Source organism: Puma concolor, chromosome F2, assembly GCF_028749965.1.
Source record: "Puma concolor isolate L17-30 chromosome F2, mPumCon1.1.hap2, whole genome shotgun sequence".
NCBI lineage: Eukaryota > Metazoa > Chordata > Mammalia > Carnivora > Felidae > Puma > Puma concolor.
Window position 1 is genome coordinate 53,857,174 of NC_141684.1, and position 15,777 is coordinate 53,872,950.

The 15,777-nt window shown below is 39.9% G+C and overlaps 1 protein-coding gene and 1 long non-coding RNA gene across 12 annotated transcripts in view; one reads left to right on the forward strand and one right to left on the reverse strand.

Moving 5' to 3' along the window:
* LOC147572019 (uncharacterized) overlaps positions 1-15,777 on the reverse strand; it is a 270,675-nt gene that overhangs the window by 25,791 nt on the left and 229,107 nt on the right. The gene's annotated exons all lie outside the window — the stretch shown is intronic.
* FABP12 (fatty acid binding protein 12) overlaps positions 1-15,777 on the forward strand; it is a 63,302-nt gene that overhangs the window by 21,779 nt on the left and 25,746 nt on the right. For 2 of the 11 annotated variants that reach the window (XM_086695932.1, XM_086695933.1), the window contains exons 1-2: positions 4,590-4,776; positions 9,158-9,265. The exons of 2 other annotated variants lie outside the window; for them this stretch is intronic. The gene's annotated coding sequence lies outside the window, so the exon portion shown is untranslated. Of the gene's footprint in view, positions 1-4,587; positions 4,884-9,157; positions 9,266-15,777 lie in introns of those variants that run through there. 7 more of the 11 variants (XM_086695927.1, XM_086695934.1, XM_086695936.1 and 4 more) reach the window with 6 other exon arrangements.

Here is a 15,777-nt window from a genome sequence, read left to right on the forward strand (position 1 = left end):
CCCTACCCTAAAATCATTCAATCAACAAATATTTTCTGTGACTAAGTTCTAGGCACCATTTTAACACTGAGATGTAGTCATGAATAAACTCCAGAAAGGGCCTGTTAGCCATGCGTCTGGTATGCGATAGATCTTCTTAACTGAAGAGAAAAGCTGAATTATGATATTTCTATGGGATTTCTTCCTACTTTAAAATTTGATGCTCTCATTCATTTGAAGAAAACAATAACAAATCTATTTATCACTTAGCATTAAAATTAGTCCTTTCCAGACAATGATTATTGCCTATTATTTTCCATCAGTGCTAATGAATTGGCTTATTGTATAAAAATAGGCATTCAGTTAGATCTGGATTGTGGCTTTAGCAAACCCAGGAGGAAGGCAGCAATGGTAATGAGTGTTCTATCATGGTAGCTCAACAGTCTTCTCTTCCCACTGTTCCAGTCAATCAAGATGTTTTTAATCTAACCGTTCATTTCAAACACATTAACTTTCACCCTAAACCTCATACTTTGGTATGTTTAATAAAATGTGCCTTCCATATCTTCATTCAAATCCCTGGTAGAATTGTCAGAGAGAAAAGGACTAGAGTATTCCTATCAGCTTTCCATTACCTGCTAATCAATGTTTCTGTGCAACTGGGAATCCAACTTGCTAACTGTAGTATTACATATGCAATTAAAAAAAATCTTATTAACACAGATACTGTGAAAGATTTTGAGAAATGACTTATAAATACCAAGGCACTGTGTTTTAGGATGTTTCATTCTGCTCATTACAAAAGTATGATTTGTTACCAAAATGCTTTAATCTTTTGGAAGTCACCATTTCATTTCCTGCATGCTCACAAGTTATTTAAGAATTTACTATAGCAATTTTCCACAATTCAAATGTACTTTTTTTTTTTTTTAAATTAGAACATCTAGAGTCTTTGGTCACCCATGCATGCTAGCTCTCTCCTCTAGGGTCTCTAGGTGTGAAATTATTTTCCCGAATACTTTTTTTCCTGAATATTTTTTATTTTGTTCATGTCCTTTTATTAAAAGTTTCTATTAAGAATATTTGAAAGTTTATTCCAAGCTGAATTTAACAGAATAGCTGTATTTTAACTATGGTATAAGATGTTGCTTGAATTGAATTGATACTAGGAAATAAAGAGAGCTGTTATAGAAATAAATAGTAAAATTGTGTTAACTCTCCTAAACATATTAAAGACCTTACAAAACCATTAATAGATGGAGAACGACCCAGTGCTACAACCTTCTTTCCATCATTCCCATAGAAGTTTTATCAGTTACTGAATAAATTTTCACTTTAAAACCAGGTTTCCACTTCCAAGTATTATATTGTTAATTAAAAAAAGACAAGAAAAAAATGGGGACCATTTTTCTGGTATTAGCAGTTTGGATTTTAAAAACTTCCAAAAATTATTAAAATTTGTTTTTCTAAATTCTAGGAGTATCATCTAACTTTTGTGTTTATTGTCTCTTTATCCCCACGCATTAGAACATCAGCTTTCTGAGGGATGGCACACACTTTGTCTTGTCCTGTGCACCCAGGCTCTAGAACAATAACTGATACAGAATAGAGGACGATATCTGATACAGAATAGGAGACGATAAATACATTTTGACTAACTGATTCATGGTTATATTCTCTGGTTATTTAAAAAATCAAGACCATGCGGTTGTTGTTTCCCATGGAACATATGACTCCTTCTTTAGCCTACAATTTTCTCTTCCTGGTCAGAATTAAGCCTCAAGTGCCAGTTTTTCTTGTTACTTTTAAAATATTTTTAGAGAAGAGTATTTATCCAGGCAATTCATAGAAAGAAAACATGAAAGTGTTTGCCCTGACCTCATTCCACCTCAAACTCTGTAGGAGAAACAGGCTGTGGGACAGGACCACTATACGTGAGATTTTGTCTCAGACTGGTTCTTCCCCTCAGCCCAGGGGACTTGGTGAGGCTTAGTGCCCGCAGATGGCAAATCAGGAGGGAGGCAAGGCAAGTTGACTAGTTTGCCAGCCCTTGAACAAGTAGAAAGTGCCCCCTTAGAAAAAATGATTTTCCAGCCTATTATTGAGAGAGGAGTATAAGGTTGGATTTCAACAGATCAGAAGGGGAAGAGGACGGGGCTTTGGGATCAGACAGGCCTGAGTTCAGATCTTCCCTCTACCATTTATGGACTGTGTACCCCAAATCTCTGATTCTTGGTTTCTCTTCTTTACATTTTTCATGAGGACCAAATAAGACTGTGTATGCAAGGCACCCAGTACAGCAGTTGGCACACAAAAGCTTTCAAAATGAATTCCATTGTTGTAACAACCAGTCAGAGAATATAGTCAGTGCTGTCTAGCTAACCCAACATTCCCTGCTCATTATCTTTACTGTCCTCAAGAAGCTTAGAGGATGCATTTGGGATATATCAGTGAACAAGACAAAAAAGAAAATCACTGTCTTCTAGGGAACCTAAATGAAGCATCGATCCCCAGAATTCTTATATTTTTCACAAATCACAGTTTTTTGTTTTTTAACCTCACTATGGTTTCCTTAGTTCCAAGCATTATCTCCTTTAAATACCTTCAACAAGCCTTCTAAACTTGTCTCCTTTCATCCTGCCTCCAGCTCCGCCCCATGGTAGAAGCCAGAGTGAATTCATTAAAATCCTAATCTGACCAAATCATTGCTCAATTTAAATCCCTTCAACAGCTTCCAAGTGCCCCAGGGTTACCATCTAATTTCCTTCAAACCCCACCTTCTTCCTTGACCCCTTCTTCTTGCCTGGTCTGCAAGAGCTGCACTACCTACTCCTTCATTCTGGACTTCTTCCAGCTCTGCTCAGGGGCCTTGCTCTCTTCCTCACACCAGAGCACTTGTGCTTGTCGTTCTCTGTGCCTGGAGTCCGCCTCCTTGCTTTCTTTTATTCTTGCTATTCTGGATGTTCATCCTTCAGGTACTGCTTAAATGTCGTTTTCTCAGGGGAGCCTTTTCTGAGTAATCCCATGGATTGGTTAAGTGCCTCTGTGTTGAGCTTCCCTAGCACTTCAGACCTCTCCTCGAGTTTACCTCAGATTACTGCTAATGTCTGTTTGTTTGTCTGTGTCCCATAGTGCCTTATAAGAGCTGTATCACAGGACTTTTGATCGCCTTGTTCTCTATTGTATTCTAGGACCTAGCACCTGAGGGGTCCAGAGTAGACACTCACATATTGATGTTACATGAATCAATGAATAAAAACATAAATAAGTGAATGAAATGGATTTTTGGAGGGCCAGCAACCCAGATGGAATAGGGAAGGTAGAAAACTTCATGGACATAGACAGAAATGATTTGGTGAGCTGGGAAATGCTTTTTCGCCCTCTCTTATCCAAAACATGTAGAATGATCATAGGGAGATAAAAAAGAATAATTTAGTTGCATAACGCATTTTCCATTTCTATTTTGTATCATTCATAAAATTTAAATGATAGATTGATTTCATCTGCTTTGTGGAAGAGGTGAGATATTCCCTTGACTTTGAACATACCTCCCAGAAATACCTAACTTCTGATTCCTAAATATTGGGTATCTCCAAAAGAATACTGGTTAGAGAACATGCTGCCTATTATGGACTAAATTCTGGTCCCTCCACCCCAACATTTTTATATGCTGAAATCCATGCCTCCGGTAAACCTCAGAATGGGACTCCATTTAGAGATACGGCCTTCAAAGAGGTGATTATAGTTAAATGAAGTCATATGGATGGGCCCTGATTGCAGACTGATGTCCTTATAAGAGGAAGCATCGCCAAAGATACTTACACACAGAGAGGTCACATGAAGACACAGTGGAAAGACTACAGTCGGCAAGCCTGCCAACATCTTTATCTTGGACTTCCAGCTTCCAGAACTGTGACAAACTAAATTTATGTTGTTTAAGCCACTCATTCTGATATTTTGTTAGGGAAGCCCTAGCAAATGAATACTGTACTGTCTTAATGTATAGGTTTTAGGGAAAATCTGCTCCATAAATTGGAATTCTCCACATTGCCTATGGGTAGGGCATCAAACCATTCTTGTTATGAGATAATCTGGCCTGACAAAAATATTTTCAGTGTTAGTTCTAAGAAGGTGTAGAAAAACTCACTCTGAGATGGATGAAATACACCAAGGGTGTGCTTATCCTTCTGCAGAGACAACTGCCAGAATTGGTTATTCTGTTCCTGTTATAACAACAGCCCAAAGATCCCAGTATCTACAAAACTTCCCAGGGATTTTAAAAATCCTTCAGGCTTAAAACCTCAGAATAATTTTGACTCACTTTTTTTTTTTTTTTTGCCACCTACATATAGTCAATGACCAATTATTGTTGATTCTTATTCCAAACTACCTCTTTCATACATCCCATTGTTTTTCTTTGCACAGTCATCAGGAAAACCCAAACTCTCTTGACCTTACAGGTAAGTCATTGCCAAACCATCCTATCTGATCTTTTTCGTTAATCTTCCCCTCCCACTCTGCACCTGCCAACAAGTTGATATTCATAAAATGCCATCTTATGCCTGCTGAAGAACTTCAGGGTCCTCATTGTTAGAAATTAAAGTATAAATGCTTATACCTGGAATTAAAAGAGCTCCCCAGTCTGGTACCATTGGACTAATGCATTTTTTCCCCAGGATTTTTTTTTAATGTTTATTTATTTTTTTGACACAGACAGAGCAAGAGTGGAAGAAGGGCAGAGAGAGAGAGGGAGACACAGAATCCACAGAATCAGAAGCAGGCTCCAGGCTATGAGCTGTAAGCATAGAGCCCAGCTTGGGGCTTGAACTCATGAACCATGAGATCATGGCCTGAGCCAAAGTTGGACACTCAACCGAGCCACTGAGGTGCCCCATCTTTCCCAGGTTTCTATAACATCACACCTACACTTCAGCTGGCCAGTTGTCTCACTGTTTCTTGAAACTGATGCTTATTTCCAACTTCACGCCATTATTCCATGCTCTTACCTCTTTATGTAATATTTCCCACACTCCCTGCCTCCTCTCCTCTCTACCAGACAAAACCCTGTTTACCAGTGAAGGCCTATCTGATCTGCATCTTCAGGAAGCTTTCCTGATCATATTGCATTCCTGTCTCTCTCAGATCAATTCCCATGGATTATAGAATTTGAACTGCTCATTTGAGTTCTTGGCACATTTTGTTTTATTTAATTTTAAGTCTTTATTTCAATTTTCGTTGACATACAGTGTAATATTAGTTTTAAGTGAACAATACGGTATTTCAATACTTCCATGCAGCACCCAGGGGTCATCACAAGGGCACTCCTTAATCCCCATCACCTACTTAACTCATCACTCCCTCACCATCTCTCCTCTGGTAATTTCCTGGCATTTTAGCCAGAAATTTATAGTCATCATAGTTGCAAATTTTTATTTTGCTTTGAGTGTCTGAGCAAAATAAGCTTCAATATACATCCCCAATAGACTTTCTATCACAAGGCCTAGTCTTCAGATAATTTTCAGACCCAAACACAGTATTTCACAGTGTACCCCAAATGTTCTCTGCCTCAAGACCCTTCCTACTTTCCTAAAACAAGTTTTTAGTCTCTGAACGGTTTTAAGCAACCGTGACCACTAACATTTGATTGACATAGAAGGCTTCTTGAATTCTGGGAATGCTGGAACTCTCTTCTATGAGTCAAATACTTGGAGAGTGCAAAACTTTGAGAATACAGGCAAGACCATTTCAGACATCAGAAAATGTAGGCTATTTTTATAATAACAGTCATTTTCAGACAGAGATCATAGTTGCCCGGTGGTTCTTAATCATAGATTCACGATAAAATCAATTGGAGAGCTTTGTAAAACCCAGTTATATTGGACCAATATGAATCTCTGGGGGATGGTACTCAGGGAGCAGTATTTGAGGAGCCTAGATGATTCCAATGGGAACCATTGCTGTAGTCCATAAGATAAACATGTGGAATGGATAGACAGCGACAACTTGGATTCTGCACCCAGAAGGGAGATATTTAATGTTATCATAGCCGAGAACATCTTGGTTGTCTCTATTTTTGCTTAATGGGGGATCTACTATTAACTCAGACACTATTTACCTACTCAAGGGGAAGATTTCCATCCTCACAATCAGGTAATAGAGTTGTGTGGCCACAAAAATAAAAAAAGCACCTGTTTGGGGGTATTTAATACAGCATTTTAGAGAAAGGAATCATTCCCAACACTGACTGAGACTAAGTGAAGACTATTCTTGAGCAACTGCATAAATAGAACTTGATGGTTTTCCATAAATAAGAATAGAGCCTTCTCTCATTCTCTAGCTAAGTGAGGTCCCCTGCCATTTCTCTCTTTCTTCTTTCTTTCTTTCTTTCTTTCTTTCTTTCTTTCTTTCTTTCTTTCTTTCTCTCTTTCTCTCTCTCTCTCTCTCTTTCTCTCCCTCTTTCTTTCTTTCTTTCTTTCTTTCTTTCTTTCTTTCTTTCTTTCTAAGTGTTTATTTATTTATTTTGAGAGAGAGAGAGAGAGAGAGAGAGAGAGAGAATGAGCAGGGGAGGGCAGAGAGAGAGAGAGAATCCCAAGCAGGCTCTGTCTGCACTGTGAGCACAGAGTCCGATGCAGAGCCCGATCTCATGAACCACAAGATCATGACCTGAGCTGAAATTAAGAGTTGGATGCTCAACCTGACTGAGACACCCAGGTGCCCCTCCCCTGTCATTTCTATGTGCCTTTCATTCATTGCACTTATTGTTAGAGTTTGCATTCATCTGTATGACTTTTTTTTTTATTCCTGCCTTACTCCCTACTATATTGTAAGCTCTAAGGTGGCAAAGACAGTTTTCACTCACCATATCCTTGCCCAACCTTGTCCATAGTATAGATCCAAACATACTTGTTAAATGAGAGAGAGGAGAAGGTGGGAGTGAGGAAGGAGGAAACCTTTAAACTCTTTCCCATTGCATGTCTCCTGGAAAATAATTTTATGTCTATTGGAATCTCCACTCATGAAAATTCTGCTCCCTGAAATTTCTAGAAATTGAGCATGCACAAGGGAAACCCCCCATCCATTTGCAAGCCAATGCAATCCCATCAGATGTTTGGGTCAGTATCCTTTGGAACATTTCTCCTTATTTTTTGCCTTTTAAGATATAGTTTTATAAGCTACCAAAGATTATAATAAGATTATATCTTTTGTCTTGTTGAACACTATATTTGAAATATCTATCACTGTGTGGAGCTTAGGGTAGGTACTCAATACATATTTATTTAATAAATGTTGAATAGAATGAAAGAATATATGAAAGAGTGTGGTGGCCTCTCAGTACAGATGTAGTAAAACTGGAGATGGACCAATTTTAGACAAATTAAAAAGAATGTCTAGACTGGTCTAGAACTGAGAAAACTACATAGCTACAACAAGGGTACGATAAGCACAGATGATTTCAACAGCATTTTAAAAACAAATAATGTAGCATTTATCCCATCCTTCCAACAGCAATAGAGACACAAGACGCACGTCAGCAGAAGGCTTTGAAAGCCAAGTTAGAACGGTAGGATATAAAATTTCTAGTGGTTCTCATTTGAATCCTTGAAGTCTAACTTGATTTGTTTTATTCTGGGGTATTTTTCATGGTTACTACATCACAAGAGAACAGATTCAAGAAATCTCAGCAGATGACACCAGAACATGGGCTTGTTACCTACATCAAAAATTTTAAGCCCACGGCCTCATTTATCATCACCCTGTTGCTTTCTTCCACTTTATCCCTGTAATATATTGGTGATTCCTTGTCACAACCACAGAGAATCAGTTTGGCAGCCTTTTAAATATTGTTCTAACAAGTTTCATGTTTCTGAATTGCTGCTCCCCTTTCTGTGGCATCAAAGAGAAAAGGACAGTATGGATTAACCCATTCTCTATACTGTTGTTTGTTCTTTTGGTAGGTGCCAAAGGCAAACTCTGTGGTCTGAAGCCTCACCTGGTTTATCTGAAAATGTCTATAGTCACAATCAGATAATGGCCAAACTCTAGCTTGCTCATCAAGGCCTTCCCGTCAGGTCTGTCACCTTACTCTTGTATTAGTCAGGGTTCTCCAGAAAAACAGAACCAACAAGATGCGAGTATGAGTGTATGCATGTATGTGTGTATATTTCTATATCTATCTATCATCTATCTATCTATCTATCTATCTATCATCTATCATCTATATCTATCTATCTATCTATCTATCTATCTATCTATCTATCATCTATCATCTATGTATATCTATCTATCTATCTATCTATCTATCATCTATCATCTACCATCTATGTATATCTATCTATCTATCTATCTATCTATCATCTATGTATCTATAGCTATCTATCTATCTATCTATCTATCTATCTATCTATCTATCTATCATCTATCATCTCAAAGGCCATCTGCTGGCAGAATTCCTTTTTGTTTGGAGACATCCAACTGTTCTACTCAGGTCTTCAACCAATTGGGTGAGGCCACTGATATTATTTATTTTCCTCAAAGTTTACCAATTTAAATGTCAACCTCATGTGAAACAATACCTTCAGACACATCCAGGATAATGTTTGACCATTTATCTGGGCACCATGTCCTAGCTATGTTGACACATAAAATTAACCACCAGGCTTTCTGTTCTAATTATGCAGATTTCCTTAATATCATCACTCCCATCTGTATGTATCACACTCATTTTAGCCTCTATTTGTCCCTAGTAACAACCACTTATTCACCTGCCAGTGATGTCCTCCATTATCTGATCTAATGGTTCTCAAACTGTGGTGTGTATCAGAATCACCAGAAACAAAGAATCGCGTGGGCCAAACTTGTGGAAGTAGCATAGGACGTGGGTACCTGCATTTTACCAAATTCTGTAAATGATTCTGATATACACCAAAGTTTGAGAAGCATGACTCTGGTCAAACGTTTGCAAAAGTATAGTGGTTTCCCCATATTTTCTTTACTGTGATACTAGACTTCTATGAACCCATCTGTATCAGTTTACTAGGGCTGCCATAAAAAACTCTACGGGCTGGGTGGCTTAAACAACAGAAACTCATTTTCTTGTAGTTCTGGAGACCAGAAGCCCAAGATCAACCCTGTCAGCAGGGTTGGTTTCTCCTGACGCCTCTCTTCTTTTGGTTTCTAGGTGGCTGCCATCTTGCTGTGTGCTCACTTAATCGCTTCTCTATGTGTGTGCACCCCTCGTGTCAGTTTGTGTGCCCAAGTTTCCTCTTTTCACAAGGACACCAGTCAGGTAGGCTCAGGGTTCACTCTAAGGCTTCATCTTAATTTCATTATCTTATTAAAGGCCCCCCTCCACCTACAGTTACATTTTGAGATACAACGGTTAGAATTTCAACATATGAATTTTGGGGGGACACAGTTCAGCCCATGACACCATTCCAATTCCAAAAGTAAATTGCTGTTAGCACAGAGCCCAGTGAAGGGCTTGATCTCATGAAACCATGAGATCATGACCTGAGCCGAAAACCAAAAGTCGGATGCTTAACCAACTGAGCCATCCAGGCTACTCCCCAATACTGTAAGTATATACCACACAATTTCACATTTCCTTATGCATGATCTTAAAATTGTTTTCCAAGTATATTATATTTGTATGAATTTTTCTCTAACTTCTATACAGGGTAAGTGTTTTGAGGGTGGTAACCTTGTATACAGCATAATGTAATAAATGGAAAAGGTTCTCAATCCTGGATGTACTTTAGAATCACTTGGTTGAGGGGCGCCTGGGTGGCTCAGTCGGTTGAGTGTCCGACTTTGGCTCAGGTCACGATCTCACGGTTCGTGGGTTTGAGCCCCATGTGAGGCTCTGTGCTGACAGCTCGGCTCTATGCTGACAGTTCGGAGCCTGAAGCCTGCTTCATGTTCTGTGTCTCCTTCTCTCTCTGTCCCTCCCCTGGTAGCACTCTGCCTCTCTCTCTTGAAAACAAATAAACGTCGGAAAAAAATTTTTTTTAAAAAAAGAATCACTTGGTTGAGCTTTCAAAAAAAAAAAAAAATCCTTAAGCTCAGGCTTCATTTCCAGAGATTCTGACTTACTTACCAGGAGTGAACATTGGCACCAGTATGTTACAGAAGCTCTCCAGGTGATTCTAGTGGAATCACCAGGGTTGAGGACCACAGTTACAGTGGAAAGAGATAAGAGGGAAGGACCTTTGTCTGCTTTGTAGCACTGTATATCCCAGGGCAGTGTCAGACACATGGCAAGTGGTCTGTAAATATTTGATAGGATGAATCTTGTTTTTACCGTTTTTGAACTATACGAGCTCTGTGAAAGTTCTTTCCCTTCTCTCACTCTGTTTCCCATGTTTATAAAATGGGGATAATAGTACCTATATTGATGGGGGTAGTCTGGGAGAATAAATTAGATGATAAAATAAGGTATTTGGCACATAGTAGGTGCTCATCAAATATTAACTCCCTTCCCTTCAAAAGTTTGTGTCCTTACCCTATTTCTGACACTGGCAGGGATGCTTGTGAGCACAATAACAAAGTGCATGTGAGATATGTATTGAGTGAACTAATGAGATATAAAAAATTAAGTGATGGATACATTACTGAGTAGTTTAAACTAGGCCTAAAAGGTGACACTGTCTCATTTTAATTGTTGGCTTTGTGGATTGCACTGCCCTACTCTGGGGCAGAGATAAGTCGGTTAATGTTAATCACAGGATATGTTGCAATTATGTATTCAGGATATTTCTGCCAGTACGTGCAGAATGAAAAAGAAGAGGAGTTTTAATTCATGTGCATTCTCTCCCATTAAAATGAATGCATAGCAATTAAGAAACTGGAATATGATCAAATGAACTCATCTGGTCCCAAACCTTACTTACGTGTTTGATTTGCATTGAATCCCAGAGACCTCACAGACCATTGTGTAGTGCTAAGACTAACGGGGGAGGGAAGAAATGCCAGCGGGACGGAAGGAACAGCACCTCAGTGGTTCCTTCGGTCATCTGAGGCATGCGTGCATATGTACACGTGCTCTGATACCATGTTCTTCCACACCTGATGAAATTAAACCTGGGCCAGGTGTCGGGACTATTTGTGAGCTGGCAAAGGACCATTTCTATTTCTAAATTCTTGGCAACGTCTCAACTTCCACCATTGTCCTCTCTGGATACGAAGCATGGCAATTCGGATTTCTTTTTCTCCCTTCTCATTCACATTACTCAGAAAATAAATGTGAAGGGAACAAGTGAGTTTTTGCAAATAACTCTTGTAAGTGTGTCTGAACAAGTAAAATGGCCAGAGGAAAAATGCTGTACTCCAAGGGCCTGCCTTCAAAAGAATAGTCAGAGACGCCAGGAGGACGTGTGAAGACAGGCGGCTACCCATGTCAGCAGGCTGGTTCCATTCAAGAATAGCTAGGCGGAAACATAAAGCACAGATAATAAAGTACATAGAGCTTCTCTGTTGACATTCTCTCAGAGAGGTCTGCTTAGATGAGAAATGCATCGGAAAATCTGTACGCGGTGCTAGTACATATATTAGATCTCAAATTTTGGCCTTACTGTGGAATTTGTTCCAACATGTTACAGTTAACTAAGAATACTCCTCTGTGAGGAGAATTTTTTTCCGGCTTCTTCTGGCATTTTATTTAAAATTCCCACTATGTGGAAATGGTTCGAGTTCACTGGGAAATATTTTCCCCCACACGCCTGTATTCATTTGTGTATACTTGCTCTTCACAGGACTTTTCATTTTGAACACCTCAAATGCAAATTCAGACTGGTTTCGTTATCGGTGTAAAATTACTTATCTAAAGCCCTTAGGCCCTAAAAAAAATATCTGGTGTTAGACATTTATCAGGTCTGGGAAAGGTAACACAAGGCCTGTGCCATATGTTATGGGGACAACACCCCATAATCAAATACAGTATTTCTTTAGCAAACTGTGCGTATTGACTCTAAGGAAGATATGCAAGGGTTACAAACAGTCTTATGTTAATTCAGGTCAGGCTTACCACCGGGTGAGCTACACCAGACTTATTTACTAAATGTTAGATTTTCAGAGCTGTTTAGATTTGAAATCTTGGGCGAGGGACTATGAACTCCATCTCTCCATTTCTTCTCTCAGTTGTATTGCTCTTCGTCCATCCGCCCGAGCTGACTGGTCCAGAGGTGACCTTTGCCTCTTGCCTCCGCTGGAGCCCCCTTTCCATATCCAACCTGTTGCTCCTCCCCACAGCTTTTGCACCGTTCCGCTCTTCACCACCTCCTCTCGGATTTTCTGCAACAGCCTTCCTTCTGAGGGTGCGCCTTATTTCTAGTGCCCCCTGCCATCTAGGTCACGCTGTTCTTTCAGACATCTTTTGAAAGCCTGTGCTCACAGCGAATCAGTCTCAACTCATAGAGCCCCAACCGATTCCCAGAAGCTCCGTGGTAACTAGCGGTCTTCTTTCCTTCCCCACACCGGGGAATCCCTTCAATTTTCCAGATCTTGATTAGAATGGGACACGAAGGTAAAGATAAAGATTTTCTGTCCACAGTTCCGGCTGCTACATAACTTCTTATTCGTTTTTGCCCTAGACCTTACCCTCTGGGGTTACCCAACTTTTCACTCTTCCCTGATAATCCATAAACACTTCCTGGCCTGTAAACCATTGCTCATGAAATCCCTTCCCAGAATAACCACCACCACCACCACTTTTGTATGTGTGTGTGCCAGTTTCCACTTAGTAAGATCTTCTTTGATCCTGCAGAAAATTACTTTTACCTCTCACTGGGCTTCTAAATACTTTGAACATTTTTCTATTGTGGCACTTAAACAGCACATTACACTTATTTTGATTATATGCTTTTCTCCCCGCACTGGACTTCATGGGGGCTGGGATTGGATCTTACTCATCTTCACGTCATACTAGGGGAAGAGAATGTGAAATGAATTTGGGGAGAGGTATGGTACACAAACTTAAGCGGGTTTTTTTTTTTTTCCCAGTGTAGGTCTTCTCATTGCCTGACACATATAGAGATCCTATATGGATCACATATATGAATCTCTCACTATATGGATCTTATATGGGCACAGTTCTTACAATTTTCAGACCTTTTCCCTAGAGTGGGTTGAATGGTCCCCCCGCCCCACCTGCCCAAAGATACATCCACATCCTAATCCCTGGGACCTGGAAATGTGATATTATTGGAAAAGGGTTGTGCAGAGGTAGTTAAGGATTTTGAGCCAAGATCATCCTAGATTATCCAGGTGAGCTCTAGATCCAATGACAAATTTCCTTACAAGAGAAGAGGAAAAGACGTGCATGCAGGGGGAAACGCCATGGGATGATGGAGGCAGAGAGAGGAATGATGTGGCCACAAAGCCTAGGAAAAGGCTAGGCCTTTCCTTCTAGGAAAGCCTAGAGCCACCAGAAACTTAAAGTGGCAGGGAAGGATTCCCTGCTAGAGCTTGTGGAGGGAGCACGTTCTTGCCACACCTTGATTTCAGACCTCTTGCCTCCGGAACTCTGAGGGAATAAGTTTGTGGCAGCCTTGGGAAACTCAGACACTCCGCTTTTCTCACCCCACTGGTTGTGTTTATATGTTAGTTTTTCATATATCTCTGCACCTATTCCTTTTACTTCACACTCTAATCTTGAGTGGCCTCTTCCACGTCAGCCAAAGTGTGCATTCGGGGGTACCTGGGTGGCTCAGTCAGTTAAGTGTCCGACTATTGATTTCTGCTCAGGTCATGATTTCACAGTCCGTGAGTTCAAGGGCCTGCTTGGGATTCTCTCTCTCCCTCTCTCTCTGCCCCTCCCCTGCTCACACATGCTCTTAATCTCTCCCTCTCAAGAATAAATTCATACAACATTAAAAAACCCACACTGGCTATCCTACAAACACTGGCTCCTTAAGTTGAACTCACATCTCTGTTTTCCCTTCCTGTGTACCCTATATTTTGCATGGTCTGCATCAGACTAATTTCTGACTTCTGTGCCATTTCTTATTGGTCTCCCGTGCCGTTGATGAAAAGTATTTTGTTTTTAAACTGTTATCTTTTTATTATCATTTTACACAGAGTATGGTGTTATTTACACATACCGAAGCTTATCATCTTAACCCTTCTTAAGTGTACAGTTCGGCCGTGTTCAGGATACTCACGGAACTTTGTCATCTTGCAAATCCGCAACTCTATACCCACCTCCCCCAACACGGAAACTCTCCATCATCCCCCAGCCCTCTGCAACTGCCTCTCTATTTGTTTTCGTGATTTTTACCACTTTAGATACTTCATATGAGTAGAATCACATAGTATTTGCCCTTCTGTGGCTTATATTTTATTTTTATTTTTATTTATTTTTAATTTTTTTGATGTTTATTCTTGAGAGAGAGAGAGAGAGAGAGAGAGAGGAGAGAGAACACAAGCAGGACAGGGGCAGAGAGGGAGGAGACATAGAATCCAAAGCAGGCTCCAGGCTCTGAGCTGTCAGCACAGAGCCCAACTCGGGGCTCAAACTCATGAACTGTGAGATCACAACCTGAGCCAAAGTTGGATCCTCAACCACCTGAGCCACCCAGGCACCCCTGTGGTTTATTTTTTTAAACAGAGTTTATTCTTTTAATTATAGAACAATTCCAGACAAGTTGAAATTGTTGAAAAGTAGGAAGAAAGAAAAAAGGAACTTGCCCGTAGTTCTATCATCTCAGACACTCACTATTAGTGCATTTAATTCTAGTCATTTTTTATGCAGTTTTTAAATATTTTTGATCAGAGTGTAATTTTATGTATCCATAAATAAATGAATGAGCAAATCTCATTGTTTTTCAAAATTGTTGGTGCTTGTTTCTAGACAGCCCTGAAACATAATTTCTCATCTATTGCCAATAATCCCTTAAATTAATTTCACAATAGTGTTTGCTTTTCGTTTTCACTTTGACTTGAACCAGGGCCCAGGCACTAAACTCCCATATTCTCCCTTAAGTTCTTTTTCAGGAGAGCCATCATCATCATTAAAATAGTGTGAGATGATGTTTTCCCTTATGAGAGCTACCCTACATTGCCCAAACCTGCTGAAGAATTATCACATGTAATTGTTCCTGGAATGTCATCACTCACTTTAGATTTCACAGTTGATGTTAATGTGAGGAGAATAAATTACTCACATAACGCCTCGCCTAGAGCTAATTAGTTTCATAACATACACTTATGATCACAAAGCCAAAGATGTAAATGTTCTGCCTTCTATGACAATATGTATTTTTATATTACTGAATATTTCATTGTAATTTTTAGACTCTAAAGTGTCAAAATATCTTTATTTTAAAAAATTTTTAATGTTTATTTTTTAGAGAGAGAGAGAGAGAGAGAGAGAGAGAGAGAGAGACAGGGCATGAGCAGGGGAGGGGCAGAGAGAGAGAGGAAGACAGAATCTGAAGTGGGCTCCAGGTTCTGAGCTGTCAGCACAGAGCCTGATGTGGGGCTTGAACTCACAAACTGTGAGACCATGACCTGAGCTAAAGTCGGATGCTTACCCAACTGAGCCACCCAGGCACCCTAAAGTTGAATATCTTAATTGGAGATGATATTAGATTATTCTGTAGATTATTTTGTTGGAGTAGATTTTCTTCCTACAGTTGATACTGAAGTCAACCCTGTGCACCTTTGGGTGCAGTTGGCTTTCTCCACTGCAGCAAGGAGTCAATGCTCTCAGGTAACCCTCCTCCCTCCCTCCCCTGGTTGTGCAACTGCTTTAGTCACTGATGTTGTAAAAGACCATAATCTCCTGTCTGTCCTGATCACAAT